This window comes from Rhinolophus hipposideros (assembly GCF_964194185.1).
Source record: "Rhinolophus hipposideros genome assembly, chromosome: 11".
In the NCBI taxonomy this organism is placed as follows: domain Eukaryota; kingdom Metazoa; phylum Chordata; class Mammalia; order Chiroptera; family Rhinolophidae; genus Rhinolophus; species Rhinolophus hipposideros.
The window spans coordinates 66,652,586-66,667,097 of NC_138057.1; the positions used below are offsets into that span (position 1 = coordinate 66,652,586).

General features: G+C 44.8%; 1 protein-coding gene across 2 annotated transcripts in view; it reads right to left on the reverse strand.

The window, feature by feature from the left end:
• Positions 1-10,894, reverse strand: part of TNC (tenascin C) — an 88,950-nt gene extending 78,056 nt beyond the window's left edge. For both annotated transcript variants that reach the window (XM_081065940.1, XM_081065941.1), the window contains exon 1: positions 10,659-10,894. The gene's annotated coding sequence lies outside the window, so the exon portion shown is untranslated. The remainder of the gene's footprint in view (positions 1-10,658) is intronic.
• Positions 10,895-14,512: the final 3,618 nt, after the last annotated feature.

Here is a 14,512-nt window from a genome sequence, read left to right on the forward strand (position 1 = left end):
CCCCTTTGGAGATGCTGAGCCAAGGTGTACTGTTTGCAAAAGCTTATTAGCTTCTAGGCAGATGTTGGCAAGTTTCTTTTGGCCTGCGATGGGGTTCCAGAGTCTGCTGAAACCTGGCTGTGCTCATTGATCATCTCAGCCAAAAAGAGTTGTTAATTAGGGTGATATCCTGCTTGTCTCTCCTCTAGAGCTAGGTTTTCCTGCTTTGGGCATGCCTGTTTTGGCCCAAATGGTTTGTTTGGCTTATTAATGTAGGTCTAGATGAGGGAGAGCAAATTTACAGTTCTTTTGAAATCTACAAAGCCTTGTGCTCCAGTGCAAAATTTACCAGACTATATATTCCAAGATGTTTTTAGGTAGCTGTCCTATGGGAAAAGGGTATTTGTGGTCAGATAAGTGTGGGGATACTGGGTCAAACAAAGCTGAACAGATGAACTGCTACAGGATTTCTCAGATCATGTACTCTTCCACCCCAAACCTGCTATTGGCTTCGAATCACACTCAGAGTAAAATCCTAATTCCTCGCCACTGCCTACGGAGCTCATTTCCTCATTTCATTCAGATCGTTGCCCAAATGTCATCTCCATGTCCCACCCATCTAAAGGAAGACCCTTCCCATCACCAGTCATCGTCTGTTCCATTATTGTATTTTGTATCTTTTCTTAGCAACTATTAACCTGAAATTATACTATATATTTATCTGATTTGTTTTTATAGTGTGCCTGCTTCCACCCCATAATGTAAGCCCCATGAATTAAAATCATGTTTTCTGTTGTACCTCCAGCCCTTGGAATTAGGTATTGAATGGACATGAGCTACGAGTTTCCAAGAACAGGCCACAATGTCAAGCGTTCCTCTCACTCTTTTGGCCATAGAACACTTTTTTAAGTGCATCTCCTGAGAATGCTGTTCCATAAGACATACTTTTGGGAACTGCTTCTTTCATGGAGTTTTATTACCAAGAACCATTTCAACAGTAGTCATGACAAAATGTTTATATTGAGTGCCAGTTTCTATGCTAAGCAACGCACTTGCACGGTGCCATTTAATTCCTAACCTTATGAATTAGGTAGTACTAGTTTGCCTTTAATATGGATGAGGAAAATGAGACTTAGAGAAGCCAAGTAACTTAGCCATGATCACGTTAACAAGCAAATAGTAAATCCTGAACCCAGAACTTTCTGATGCCAAAGCCATACTCCTAACCATTATCTAATCCTTCCCGAGCTGTGAATTTCTCCACGTCCTAAGATAGAGATATCTCATTGTCTCCATTTTTTTCTTGAGCCCTTTTCCTTCCTCCCACTACTCGTAGACTGACCCTTATTATCACCTCCAGATTTTCCTGTCTCTAGTGACTCAGCCTTAAATCCCCAGACAGGCCTTCTCTGTCCTTGGTACTGGTTTCTCAAAATCCCAGGCAGTACTTTCTTCGATTCTGGGGGCCACCTCTGAAAGCAAGGACATTCCTTGAAGTCTGTACCCAGAGACAGTTTCCCGTCCCAGGACTGGGCTGGCTTCCTTCTGTCAAGTGTTTTGACATCACTCTGCACAGTTGAAAGCCTGGAGGGCAGAGTATGAAAATAACTTCAAGGTCTGGTCTTTCTGAGTAAACTCTGAGGAAGGGGAAGTCCAAATGTGGGACACAGCAAGGACTGCTGTCTGTTGTTGGAAATTAATTTGATTTTAGTTGTGCTTTATTACAGTTAAACCAGATACAGATTCCCCTTTCAAGAACTTTATGGGTAGGAGGAGTTGACCTATGAGCAGACGGGCAATTCCAGAATGATACAGTGATGACAGAAAAAACATGGGGTGGAATGGGATGACAGTAAAGGGGGCATCTCATCTACCTGGACAAGGTGGTTCCTGAACTGAAGTTTGGAAAGAGAATATGAGTAGGTGAAAAACAGGGGAGGGCATTCTAGGAAAGAGGGAATGGCATTTGGAAGGGCACACAAAGCATGAAATAGTTGGTGTGGAGAACATGAATTATAGCTGAAGTACAGGGTTGTTAGGAGACCAAGAGCCAGATCATGGACAACACTGAACACTAGGCTGGGGATTTGAATGTTTCCTGTGGCCAGAAGAGAACCATTTGGAAATCTTTAGGCTGAGGAATGTTGACTTCTACAACCCAAGGTTGAGCGATAGAGTGAAAAGGAAAGCTGATGGGATGGGGGCCCATAGGGACACTGGTCCATCTTGGAGACACCACAGCCTGAACCAGGGTGATGAGGGTGGGGATGAGGAATCAGCCAACTGATCTACTTGTCAAAGCAGAAGAGTCTACAAGATTGGGTGTATGGAAGTGGGGTAAGGAAAAGGTGCAAAGGGAGAAGGGATTCGTCCTATATTTTAGCCTCCTTTATATCTGCGAATAGAGGAATAGGTTGGCTAGGGAGACGATGGATGAATTTCAGTTTTGGTCACTTTGGATGTCTTGCCCTTGAATGAAATACATTTGAAGCCTTTGCCATGGAAGATCGTGCCCTGGGGTAATATTCAACAAGAATCCTGGCTCACCAATGAATAATGACATCTAATGAAAAACACGTGGCTCCACCTTATAAATGGATAGGAAGATTACATAAGACACCGTCTACTTTAGTGGCTGCCATAATTATTTATTGCTCATCAGCAGAAGTGCAAGTGGCTTAGATGAACTTGTCATTAATAAGAAGTTGTCAGTGACATTGGAACGTTGGAAGTAGTAGCAGGAAAACTCTAAGATATTCTCCAATGACACACTGCCTCCTGCTATTCACATCCTGTGTAATTCTCTCTCCCTGAGTATGGGATGGCCCAGTGGTTTATTTCCAACCGTGAGAATATGGCTAAGGTGATGGGATGTCACTGGCACTAGTAGGCTACCCAAGATTGTAATGTCTGTCTTGCTTTCAGGTTCTCTTGCTCTCCTGTTGATTTTGAGGAAGCAAATGGCTATGCTGGAGGTGCCCATGTGGAAGAAAGTGAGGGTGGCCTCAGGCCAACAGCCAGCAAAGAACTGAAGCCCTCCCTCCAACAGCCTTTGAGGAACTGAATCCAGCCAACAACCACATGAGTGAGCTGAGAAGCTAATCATTCCCCAATTGAGCCTTCAGATGAGACCCCAATCCTGGCCAAACCTGGGATTATAGCCTCGTAAGAGACCATGAAGTAGAACGTCCACCTAAGCTGTGCATGGAATCCTGACCTACAGAAACTGCGAGACTGTAAATGTATGTTGTTTGAATCCACCACATTTTGTGGTACTTTGTTATGCAACGATACCTAATACAGAAGACTGTTTGGTTCCGTCCATGTGTACCAAAGCCGTTCAAAGAATAAGACTCTGTTAATTTTTCCTTTTTAAACACTGTATTAACTTTGATTCTTTTTATATTGTCTTTGGCTTTCAAGAGCAAGAGTCGAGAGACCTAGGATTGAGTCCTGACCCTGTTGCCAACTGGCGTGAAATCTTAGAAAGACTGTTCCTCTCTAAGTCTCAGTTTCACCATCTTTAAAATGAAGGGAATTAAAGTAGCCCAGCAATTTACAATTTTTTTTTTGTCATAAAACTCTTTCATCAAATGACATTTCATGAGGAAGCTCAGTGAACAAAACAGATCAAAGTGGAGGGGCTTTAATTGAAATAAGGTTGAGCAGATTTGATCTGGCCTCCCCATCTCTCCATAGCAGCCCATGAATCACTTCAGAGGAGGCTTTTTCAATCCAGTGTCTAAGCCAGGGGCTTAGAGGTTACTGATGAGCCCTTTTGGTTTTAACATTCTGTGGGCTCTGGGGAGATATTTTTTTAAAAAAAACAAAACAAAAAACAAAAAACACAAAAAGCAAAACCTACCTATAAGTTGGTCACTGTTTTGTGACCTCTCTGAATGAAGCTACCGCTGTGTGACCATTGGACTCAGGGTATAAGTGCCTCAGGGAGCAGGCCACTTCCCTGAGGAGAAGCACCAAAGGCGTATATGCCCATGAGCTGACTTTGACTTCCTGAGTGCCCCATCAGGCGGGCTCCGTCTGGCACGTCAAAGCTCCTCAGGTATTTGCCTCTCCCAGGCTGTCTCTTCCCTGGAAAGTCATGGCTTACTTGTCTGGATGTACTCACGTGCTTCACTGCTGTTGTTGTTATTTTGTATTTTGGTACCTACGCTAGATGCTGGCCTCTGGACGCAGTGTTCCTGAGGGTGTGTGGCTGGCAGGGAGTCCAGGGCTGCTCTAGGCTCTCTTGTTCTGGCTGCGGTGTGTCACTTCTGCAGCGAGGTTACATGTGAGCATATTGTGCTGCACGGCCCGCAAAGTTCCTTCGTGCAGCCAGGATCGCCCCATGCTACGTTTCCAGGCTTAGAGTTCTGAACAAAGATATACTGACTCGCACTCAAATTCAGTCTCTGCCGTCCTTTTTTCCTAACTACCAAGTATGATTTTACCCCTGGACCCATCCTGGGGGATGAAATTTGAGCTCACCTATTCCCCTAAAGTATCCCATTGCCTAAAGTTCACCACTGGCCGTTCTCTTATTTGTGTTAAGTGTTTGCTCTCTCTACTGAACTACCCTTTAGAAATGTAAATCTTCCTAGAGCATGTCGCCTGCTGTCTCTAACTTCTTTTCTTATGTGAAAAAAAAAAGGGAATAATACCTGAATGCTGAGTTGCACAGTGAAAATAGCACAGTTTGGGGAGTTAGGCCTGGGGAGTAATCCAAAGCCACCACTTTCTACTTTGTGCAAGTGACAGCATTTCTAGGCTTCAGTTTACTTCTTGTAAAGTAATGTATAGTTGCTGGGAGAGTCTGAGAGTGATTTACAGAAAAGGTACTTTATACATTTATAAATTTATGAGTATCCTACTTTGTTAAAAATTTATCTGGCATGTGAGTACGCTTCATAAATCATAGAATACAGTTAAGAAGCAGAGCGGTGGGGAGCTATTGTTCCATTTCCTTTGGGACAGTAGAGTTTCTTCAAGAATAAAGTCCTGAGGACCTAGCAGGTGGGTAGGCTTAAGAGAAAATGAGCTCAAGCAGACATAGCTCCTGCCTCACTGATGTACCTGACCTCAATGGCACGTAGTCTGGTGGAGGGGGAGGCCACTGTCAGGGCAATTATGATGCATGGAGGTCAGTGAGGGCAGCAGATAACTCTGTGGGGACCCAGGAGAGGGGTGTTTAAGCCAGCCTGCAGGGCAAGCATGCCTTCAGTTAGGCAGCGCCTGCTTATGTGTGCCCATGCTTCAGGTCTCAGGCTGGAAGGAAGGATGAGGTGTGAATTAGGCTTTGCCCTCCTGCAACTTCCAGCCCAGTGGAGGAAACGTATTACACTAGAAATCAACACTGCTTCTTTACTTAGTTTCCTCAGGAAGTGAAACTTAAAGGAGCAAGTTAGAGACTATAAAAGTAGCTACCCTGCCGAAGAGAACACTAGGATCTAGAAAGCAAGCTTTTGAGTCTGTTTTAGCTTTGCTATGTCTCGCCCTCGCTGATGTCAGAGGACCAATAGAATTACAGTACTGAGCATGACTTGCTACCTTAATGGCTATAAGTACTCTGAGTTCTGGCTCCAGCAATCACTATCTATATGGTGTTGGGGAGTCTACTTAAACTTTTTCAGCCTCAAATTCCCCATGTTTGAATTGGGGGGGGGCAGTTACACTTGCTGGAAACAATGATTGATGATTAAAGGGCATAATGCCCATAGAGGACTCAGTAAATGTTAGCTATTATGATTATCCCCAAGGCCTGTCCCAGAACTTTTTAGACACGTTCATGTACAAGGTAATAGCAGCCAACTCACCTCCTCTGGGTTAAGAGTTGATCAGTGGTTAATTCTGAAGCAAAGGTGTCTACTTCCAGAGCTAATGAAGTATCTCTGGCTCTTGACATAGGGTATTCGAGGAGGGTTCGAGGAGCAACAAGAGCTATTTGAGTTACTCTAACTGCACTATTAAGGACCTATGAATTTCAGGAAATTTCAAAAATCTGAGATAACTTGGCATGACATAATTTTGTTTTTTTATTTCCATTCACAAATAGACAAATAATACACATAGAAGGGAGTTTCCATTCATGATCTGCTTTCCACTTGGGCATTTTGCTTTTATTCTTATGACGGAGGGTAAGAGGAAGCAATGAAATGTTGAACTACGGTGTTGCTAAGTTAAAGAGAGGCTGGAAGTGTGAGACAGGGAGAAGGAGACAAAAAGTATTTCTAGGCTGAAGGACATAACTAAAAAAAAAAAAAAAAATGTCCGGTCACCAGGTTACAATCAGGTGGCATGCAGACTTTTCTCCTCTGCAAAAAGGTCAAAAGGTGTACAAAACTCCTTTTATGGTAGGTGAGGCCAACAGTGTCATTGTATTGGATGGAGTTATTACCTGGAATTTGAGGGGGTTTTCCTCCTTGGAATGGAGACTTCATCTCAAGTTTCTCACATGCTGACAGTGTTCATATTAGCCTGGGATTAAATTCAAGAGGATTCCCTGTAATCTTCTCAAAGTGAGAAGTTATGGAACCATAGCCCTCATCTCTGAGGCTTCTGGGGAGTTTGTGGCTCAGAGCCCACAACCCTTTCCTGGTTGTCCTGGCATTCACTTCCCCAAAGCTGGACACACCAATTTAACTTCATCTCCTAATCAGCCCTTTTAAAACCAGGTGCTCAGTTCACCTGGCTTGCAGAGAGGGTACGGACACAGGTATAGCCCTGCTTTCCGGATCAGAGCTGCCACTTGTGATACATGGCAAACTGTGTGCCTACTTTTCCGGGGTGAAAATCAGTACTAACAACCTAATTGCTATCTCTAGTGTCATTCTTCTGTCTCCTGGGGCTGAAATTTGAACGTTCCTGTTTCCTGGCAGAAAAGTACACCACTATGCGTTGACCTTTTCTGAGCACCATGAAATGATATATGCCGGGCTATTCTGTAAAACCAATAGACACCAATGCCTGTCAGGGGCTTCTCTACCATCTCGGCCAATCACTGAGAGACATTGGTCAAGGTTTTGCATGAGGTCAGTCCAGCCAGACTTCAGGAGGCAATGCAGCTGAGTGGAAAGACTAGTAGGGCTTGAGTCAGAAAGCCTGCGTTCAAAGCCAGCTCTGCTCCTCACTTACGGAAAACCCTCAGATGAGTCATTTAACATCCCTAGGCCTCGATTTTTCTGGCCATAAAAATGGAGCTAGTAATTCATAACTTGCATGTAGTGTTAGAGTGAGAATTATGAGAAACCATAGGTAAAACCTCCCATCACACACGTGATACATAACTCTCAACATTAACCATTTTGAGTATGCGTGTTTTAGCATCATCATGAAGGGATTGTGTGCATGAGTCAACTAAATGTTTGTTACCTACTTTCTGCTTTTCAAACTGAAGTGACGTCAGTGTGCAGGGCCTTGTGCTTTAAACCAGCTGGATTTTTTTTTTCCTATAAGAAAACACGGCTCCACGTCTAGAAATCCAGAGGGAGGAGAGAATAGGTGTTGCAAATTCTTTGTGAGCATTAGCAAGGAAGGTAGGATTAAGGGGGATGTGTTTTTCATTCTGTCAGCTTGAATTCCCTTTCCAAATTCCATTCTGGTTATACGATCAGGCTACCGCTGTATTTATGGGTGGCCGCAGTCTGGCTGGAGGGGCAGATTTAGTCAGAAAGGAAGTTTATTCCTTCTGCAGGCAGTTCAAGTAGCTGCAGCCTTCATCAGGTACGCGGGGGGAATGTGCTTCTGATTTGGGGATCATGAGGACAGGACGTGGGTCTGGAAACTGGCTCCCTCCCTTGACTCCTGGAACTCAGGAAAACCCACTCATTCTTTTGGATTTTTCAAAACCATGTCTTTGTCTTAATGGGTATGGTCCATTTCTCAAAGCATGTTGTGGCTATTTAGTGAAATGATATACTTTACAGAGGGCCTATAGGATAGAACAGGGGTGTCCAAACTGCTGCCTGCAGGCCAACTGCGGCCCGCGATCCATTTTTTATCGGCCCGCAGCAAATTCCAAAAATGTATTTAGTTTACTTAAATAAACCAGGTGAGGCAATACGTACTTCACCTCGAGTGAGTGGCCCGGCTGTTTGTGTATTTTACCGCATATGGCCCTTGATAAAAAACGTTGAAAAAAGTTTGGACACCCTAGGATAGAGAGTACGCTCGTCATGTGTTGGCTATTGTTATCATTAAAATTAATTAAAATAATCATCCTTCATCAAGCATTTTAAACTTCCCCCATATACTTCTGTCTACTGTGCTACTTGGAAAATTGCTATGACTTCTGTTAGAGGTAGGGAGTCAGAGGGGCATAGATCCTTACTTATCAAAGTGCAAAATTGCAGCCTGAATGCAGGCCACCTGGCTTCATGATGTTTAACTGTGTTTTGTGTGTTCAGGATTCTGAGGGAAAGTCCTAGGGGCTGACAACAATAAGGTGAGTTTTGGAACCTCCACCCCTCATTTCAACCCAATCAGCCCCACATTTACCTGTTCTATATTGGGGTTTTGCCATCAATTTCATTTAATGCATATTTCTGCTGCTAAAAGTGTTTGAAAGCCACTGTCTTAGAACGTTAATCTTGGACTAGTCCTTGTAAATTAATAAGCAACGAAACTAAGACCAGGCTCTATGCATTGAGCTCTTACTATGTGTCAGGTACTGTGCTAAGAATTTGCCATATGTTATCTCACTTGAATGTCACAAGATCCCTCTGAGACAGATTGTCATCCTCTTTCTACGGGTGACAAAGACGAGGGCTGGAAGGTCAGTATCTTCTTAGAGGTTGGGGGGACAGTGAGAAATGAGATAGGGAAGCTGGTTTTTCAAACAAAGCATATAAAACAACTTCAACAACTGTAGGGTTTGGCAGCACGCCTTTCAATCTTTATCCAGGGATACTAACGAGCAAATCAGAGCAAAATTCATCTTGTGCACCCTTTTCTTCCCCCAAACACCATCACCTCCCTGTGAGGCCCAGGGTCAAGGGCACTCACTTACACCTACTGCAAAGGGCTTGAGTGCTCCCTATGCCAGCACACTTTCCCTGGGTTTCTTTAGCAATGAACAAATCTCTCCTCAGCCCTCAGCTGGGCTTGTCATATTGTAGGACAAAGCAGAAAGCTGGCTGGGGTGGGCAGCAGGTTTTATTTCTAAAGCACATATGGGAAAGCTCCATTAAGTGGCGGTGGGGGGAGGGGGACAGGAAGGTCCACCAAAATCATGAGAAAGAGGCATTTATTCTTCAAGTGAGGTCTCCCTGTCCTGCTCTCTATTTGGATGAAAAGCATTTCCAAGGAATCCCCCAGCAGCATCGTACTTTACAATGACAGCTGTAGAATCTGCAAATGCCCAAACTCAAAACCTTGTGCATTTCGGAATCAGAATCCGACATTTACATCCAGCCCCGGGGCGGCTCCCTTCTCTCCCACCCTGTGCCAATACAACCTCCTGCTTGTAAAATACAGCCAAGTCTCTGACCTGTCAGCCTAGTGAGACACCCTCAGACCTGGCAAAATGAGACAGAGAGTGGGGACAGGCGAGTGAGGAACGCACAAGAAACAATCCAAGGTTGGCTAAGTGCCTCTTTTAACGTCCAAGGTGATGGCGGTTTTTGGCAATGGCAATGATGATCCAGACTTCAGTTACTGAGCACTCATTTCCTCTTCATAACGACAGTAGAAGTTATCATGCCCATTTTAGAGAAGTGGAAACTGAGGCTCAAAGAGGTTATGTATTTTTATCTGGGTCACATGTGTGGTGGTGGTGGTGGGGATACTAAAGGGCTTCAAAACCTGAGCTCTTAATCCCCTTACAACACTGAGGGGAGAAAGGAACCCCTGTGTTCTTTCCACAGTCAGTCAGGGGAGGTAGTGCTCCCATCCCCTGGAGAAGTTGCTTCTCAGGGCTTTTTGTGATGAGAGGTGAGGAGGGAGAGGTGATTCTATAAAGACATGGGATACTGTTGGCTCTAATCACCCCAAACATGCCCATGTGCCCAGCCCAAGGATGAGTGAATCAGGAGGTATCCACAGGGAGACCCCAGCACCCCCCGCTTCAGAAGGGAAGCTGGGGGCCACCGCTCCCATCTTCTAGCCTGTAGCTGTTCATCTGGCCCTAGGAGTCACCTTTTCTCCCCTGTCCCCAGCCCTCATCCCTTTCCATGTCTGACCCCAGGATGGATGTTGTCAAACGAGTGGATGGATGTAAAACTGCAAGCTTGTCAGGTAAGGGCTGTTTAGAGATAAAATTGTATTGTTCTCTCGAGAATCCTCTATCAATCGTCCCCTTTCCCATCCCAGAGTAAGGCCATGAGCAAACTCAATTTCCCTGAACCCTCACAAAAACAGTCACAGGTGAATCAGCCAGGCAAAGAAAATTCTTACTTTTCTTCTGAAGACCGGCACAAACAAACAAACAAACACAAAACTTTACAAGAAGTTCCTTCCATGTGTGATTATTCATAGAACTTAAACAAACAGACAGAAATCTACAAGACTGGAAGGGGGCAGATAGAAAACAGTCAAGGTGCATCCAGACCAGACCAACACCCCGTTTTGCTAGCGGTGAAGATAAAGCAAAAGTTTTATAATTATGAGCACACAACCCACTTGGTACCAGGAAGGCAAACAGTACATTGTAATGATCTTTGGTGATGGGGGTGAAGCAGACTTACCTCTCCGGAGTTGGAAAGACCTGGGTCCTTGACTGCACCAGCACCATGGAATAAGTACCTGGATGTGAGCAGCAGCGGGGCTCCCACGTGCGCTGCCCCCCAGGGTCACCCCACCCCGAGCTGTCTTTGTGCGGAGAGGCGGGTGTGTGTCTGCGCCGGAGAGCGTGTGACAGTAGGCAGGCTGTGGCCAGCGCAGCCAGCTTTGGCTGGCTTATATAGTGAGCTCCTTCCTCTGTAATGGGACGCCTCGCCTCCACACATCCTTCCCCACTTTTTCAGTTGGCGAATTAAAGGAACAGCCCTCCCAGCGGAGGAACAGGGTTAGCTCATGAAAGACGCACTCGCTCCCTGCCCTCCGCCAGGAAAAGAACCCATTTGCATACAATTTATGGCGAAAGGATGAATGCCTGCTTTTCTCCCTCCTGCTCCCTATGCGGAGCAGCTGTTAGTGAAGTGTGATTTTCGCTTTGCTCCCCAAACGGATTTTCTAATTGGGAGACAGAAGCCCTGGAGGGAGAGGGAGCAGGATCAGTGGGTCTGGCTGGCTCTGCACCTCTCTTAGGCTGGAAACGCAACCGGGACTCGCCTGGGCTCTGGGCAGCAGCTGCTCAGTGGCACCTCTGAGAAAGCAAATGGGCTGAGCCGAGTTCCTGGAGAGAGGAGATAAAGCCCTGTGAAAGCCTGGGGAGTTTTGGGTTTCTCTGGGCCAGCAAGCACAGAGATAGCGCTGGATTAGTTCTCAGGAGGTGGGGACAGCGCTGGGGGCACAGATCAGTCCCCTTTCTCCTCTGTGGGAGAGAGCTATGCCCCGCTGCCTGGAGGGCTCCTTGTCCCAGCAGCTTTTTGACACTGTTCGTCCACAGGGCCTGGTCCTGTCCTCTAAGCTGTGTCTCCTGGGGAAAGTTCTCTGAGGTTTATCCTCAACGCTGAAAGGTGTCCACCACAAGAAAAGAACAAAAAAGGTAATGTCAGGGAGGAAAAAAATTACTCTCTACACTTCTAAATTTTTCTGGCTGGTCTAAGTATTAAGTGAACGTGAGATGAGTTAACAGGAGGAAAACAAACGTACTTTTGATAGTATGAGGGGCTCCATAAGTATATATGGTCCACAGATATTCAGGCAGTTGGGGCTTATATGCCGTTCTGAACTAAGGAGAATGGGCAGGAGTAGGGCTTCAAACGGGAGGAAGGCAATTTACGTGACGATGGAAAAATAAATGTTTGGTAAACACATGTTTGCTGGGCCATGCAGAGCCCATGGAACACACAGAGGACTCTGGTTTCCAGGAGGCTCCATATTCTGGGTATCTCTGGTGATACTGCTTTTCCTGGACTAGGTCCCTTATCTAAATTCTTCTAGGCAGTTCACGGGGAGCTGTAAAAGCCCTGCCTGAGTCTTTTGTTTCTTAAAAAGAATCAGCCTAAAATATCCTCATGCCAAAGAGACATATTTTGGGGTGGCAAAATCCTGCTCCCCTCCAGTAACAACTTAATCTTTGAGACATAAGCTGCGCCTTTACTCTCCAGCCTGCTGTGGATTCATTCCAAGCTCTGAGTCATCCATTAGTTTGGTGGTTAACATGCATTGACTATCCTCAGGGCACACGCAGGCATTTGAGGGAGTGGGGAAGAAGCCAGGGCATGGCACCCATGCTTAAGCTTGTTACAGCACATAGCAGTTTTGTGATAGTGAGGGAAAATGAGCAGTAACCTGTAGCAGCTGTTGGGCCTTCCTTTGTGAAGTCTGTATTAGGCGCTGTGCAAGGTGCTTTATGGACATTGTTTCATTACATCCTCGCAACCATCATGTGTGGAGGGCCCAAGTGCTCGTTCCCTTTTCACAGATGAAGAAACTGAAGTTCAGAGAAGAACCGGAACTCCATGAAGGCAATCCACCTGGGAAGCATTGAGATGATAACACTGGGCTCCATAATTGTTACTATTACGCATTACTGCCCAGGAACTTTGGGAGATGATATTAAAGGATGTTTTATGCCATATTAGATTATAACACTGCTTGTATAAAAATCACTGCTGTATTTGAATATGGAAGATATGTTTCTTTGTTCTGTAGAGCTAGTTTAGAGGTCCTTGATTTTTAAAAATTAACTACTAAGGGAGGTTTCAATTATCGACCCGTTTTCCATACTGAATGTCATCATCCCCACACTTGTTATTATTGATGTGGGCCTCAGTTTCCCCATGTGAAAGAAGTGGGACAAGATTAGGTCATCCTGTGGTCACTCTAGCCGTGGTATTTCAGTATTCTCTGCTTAAGTGACCATCCCAGACAGCAAGAAAGCCCATAAATAGTCATGTCATAAAACAGCTCACTTGAACTTTTGAATCATTTCGACTAATTCAAATATTAGTTGTTTTGGAAGTTTTTAATTCTGTGGTTTAGCTAAAGCATTTTGCAGTGGCACGAGGCTGTGTCTTTCAGCCCGTAGCGGATGTTTCCAGGCCTCTTGGCTTTCCAAAGTCTACCAAGTGTATCTCTTCGGTTAGGGAATAAAATATTAGAATAGTATATAATGCATGTCAGATGGCATGTAAAGTACATTTACACATAATATACCATCAATTTGTATTTGCAATTATATGTGCTTTGAATGAGGTAAGGGAGTATGCTGGAAGACCGGGTGATAAATATGGCTTCTTCTAGGAATGTCCCAAACCCACCCCACCCTCCTCATAGTATCCCCACAATCACTGGGGTCTCCTATAAGTTCACTAGCCAATCACAGGGAAAACAAAGCCACATATGACCACGTGGGCCCTCGGCAGGAAACAGGCCAGTGGGACAAACAAACAAGAATATTACTAAGCATGAAGTTGACTATCATAGAAGTATATTTCAATAACATAAGAGATGACCAGTTTTATTTATGCTGTTTCCCCCAAAATAAGACCTAGCTGGACAATCAGCTCTAATGTATCTTTTGAAGCAAAAATTAATATAAGACCCAGTCTTATTTTACTATAATATAAGACTGGGTCTTATATAAGACCTTATATAATATAAGACGGGGTCATATATTAATTTTTGCTCCAAAAGACGCATTAGAGCTGATTGTCTGGCTAGCTCTTATTTTCGGGAAAACACGGTATATCTTTAAAAGAGGCTACTTGTAAAAAGAGTTTTCTCCAAAACCTAGATACCTTGGCTTAAGTCATACCTTGGCTTTTAAGGAAGAGGGGTCCAGACAAGGACTTGTTTTCATCCATCCCTGGACCTTTCACAGCCTCTGTTCCAGGCAAATGGGTCTGCACCCACCGTGTGTTCTCTAACCTTTGCTAAAGCTCGACTCTACCTAGAATCCTCACTTGCGCCTTCTCACATCCACTTATATCATCCAGTTCTGATCTAACATCATGGAGCTTCCTAGATTTCTTCCACATAAAGGCTTTTACGCACCGCTGCATTGTGTACCTCTGTTAGGACATTCATGGCTTCTGTGTGGTACAGCTATGTGTATGTACGTCTAGTTTTTCCTCCTACATGCGAGGCTAGCAGAGGACAGTGACCATGCCTGCTTTTTCTGTGCCTAGCACGGAGCCTTGGGTGTCGGAGAAACTCAGTACGTGTTTGTTGAATGAATGAAGTAATGGTGGAACATGAGTGTTGGACATGCTGTGCTTTCTAATTAAACCCTTTCTTTTTGACCCATAAAACAAGAGGGAAATTAGATTATCGTATCCAACACATCCATTGCACAGAGGAGGAAAGGGGACCCAAAGAGGAGCAATGACGTACTCGAGGCCACCATGTCTGCTTTCCATGCAGATGGCCGTCACAGTCAGAACTGAGCAACCAAACCACACTAGACATTACGGCCGAGGATGTTTACAGA